Genomic DNA, 2,500 nt, shown 5'->3' on the forward strand with positions numbered 1-2,500 from the left:
ATAAAGGAAGGACGGAAGAATCTAGATTTGGTTCACTTCATTATTATTATTATTATTATTATTATTATTATTATTATTATTATTATTATTATTATTAGACTTGTTTTTCCTAGATATTGGGTTTGGGTCAATTCCATATTATTATTAATATTATTATTATTATTATTATTATTATTATTATTATTATTATTAGAGTCTGGGGTTGGGTCAGTACATTATTATTATTATTATTATTATTATTATTATTATTATTATTATTATTATTATTATTATTATTATTATTAGAGTGTTTAAAGTAGAGTTTAGGGTTGGGTCAGTACATTATTATTATTATTATTATTATTATTATTATTATTATTATTATTATTATTATTATTATTAGAGTTGTTTAAATTAGATTCTGGAGTTGGGTCAATTCCATATTATTATTATTATTATTATTATTATTATTATTATTATTATTATTATTATTATTATTATTATTGTTATTATTATTATTATTGCACGGATTCTGTTCACACCCAAAGAAATAAATGTTCAAAAAAAAACATATTTTACCTCACAAAGCCAAAACTGAAAACCCTAAATTCCTTCACAAAAAGAAGTAAAGAGCATAAGTCCTCTTTTCCTTCAGCAGAAACGGAGAAGAAGAATGAAAGAAGAAAGACAACACAATAGGAAAGAAATTGCCTGCCGAGTCAGCTTATATTAAGCTGACTTCTTTCAGCTTTCCTGTTGGAAAGATGGCCCCCCCCCTCCCCAAGGCCCGTGGGTGTAGCTTTAAGCTCGTGCTGGGAAAAAAAGCATATTTTCTTGTAGTGATGAGGGATGAGGACGTGTTTATATTTTGAGTGAATTAAGCTGGAAAAAAGCTTAGTTTCTTGTAGTGATAATTTAAAAAGTGTTTGTATTGTATTAGAATAAAGCTTGAGAAAAGCTTAATTTTTTGTAGTGACCTGTGAGGATATGTTTGTGTTGTTTGTGCATGAAGCTTGAAAAAGCTTAATTTTTTGTAGTGACTTGTGAGAATGTGTTTGTGTTGTTTGTGAATAAAGCTTGAAAAAAGCTTAATTTTTTTAGTGACGTGTGAAAATGTTTGTATTGTTTGTGCATAAAGCTTGAAGAAAGCTTAATTTTTTGTAGTGAGAAGTGAGAGAGATGGTGTTTGTGTTGTATGTGAAGAAAGCTGGGAAAAGCTTATTTTGCTAGCAGTGGAAAGTGAAAAAGTGTTTGTATTATAGTGAATGAAGCTGTATAACGCCTAGTTTCTGGCAAGGTAAATTTTTAATAATTAGAAATAGGGTGGGAGCTAAAAGCTGGAGAAAGCTTACTTTCTCGTGACCAAAAAAAGTAATTTTCGGTCTTTCAAAGCTTAACGGAACGCTTTTCATGATTTTGGGAGGGGTAAACATCCCCTTTACAAAGATTATTTTGATAATACTTTCCTTAAACTTTCCAGGATAATCATGTCCTTTATTAAGCTCAATTTAAAAAAAAACAAAGTTCTTTTTTAAGCAGTTAATATTCTACAAAAGCTTAATTTGAACTGTTTAGAAATGTTGATATTTTATTAAAAAGGCAAATTATGAAAATGTGTGAATGAATACTGAGATTTCAGTATTTTAAACTTCTCAAATTTTTTTAAATTCTTAAAAACTCCCAATGAATTTGTTGAGAAATGCTAAAAACTTGAAATGAATTTTTTGAGAGATAATAAAAATTCTCAATGAATTTTTTGAGAAATGCTAAAAACTCCCAATGAATTTTTTGAGAAATGCTAAAAACTCCTAATGAATTTTTTGAGAAATGCTAAAAATTCCCAATGAATTTTTTGAGCAATGCTAAAAATTCCCAATGAATTTTTTAAGAAATGCTAAAAACTCCCAATGAATTTTTTGAGAAATGCTAAAAATTCCCAATGAAATTTTTGAAAACTCTTACAACTCCCAATGAATTTTTTGAGAAATGTTAAAAATTCCTAATGAATAGTGAAGTCTCAGGCCTCATTATGACCCATGACCCATTGCAACTCAGACGCGATTCCTTTAGATCAGGCTAAGAAAAAAAGATGGTTTTATAAAACGAATATTAAATTAATATTTACAAAACGTACCACAATAAGAAATGTGGCACAGGCTTAATAAGAAATAAAGCAAGCATAATTAATAATTAAAAAATGAAAGGAAATACTTGAGAAGTTGAGGTTTAAAAATGATAATGAAAGAGAGAAGATAATTAGCAGAGCATTCGTTCAGAATAAAGTTTTAGAAAATTTGCAGTTCGAAAAATCCCTATGTGGGATTACATTTCAGTCTTCGCTGGAACTGGGCACAGAAATCCATTTATTCCAATTAGCCATTTAAGTGGATTAATCATTTTGTGCGAATATTTTCTTGTATCAGATTCGGGCGCGTAGGAAGTGTGATGGCGACACACACATCATATCATATATATATATATATATATATATATATATATATATATATATATATATATATAT

General features: G+C 27.8%; 1 protein-coding gene across 1 annotated transcript in view; it reads left to right on the top strand.

Moving 5' to 3' along the window:
* LOC136855778 (roundabout homolog 1-like) overlaps window positions 1-2,500 on the top strand; it is a 348,007-nt gene that overhangs the window by 161,209 nt on the left and 184,298 nt on the right. The gene's annotated exons all lie outside the window — the stretch shown is intronic.

This window comes from Macrobrachium rosenbergii, chromosome 33 (genome assembly GCF_040412425.1).
Source record: "Macrobrachium rosenbergii isolate ZJJX-2024 chromosome 33, ASM4041242v1, whole genome shotgun sequence".
In the NCBI taxonomy this organism is placed as follows: domain Eukaryota; kingdom Metazoa; phylum Arthropoda; class Malacostraca; order Decapoda; family Palaemonidae; genus Macrobrachium; species Macrobrachium rosenbergii.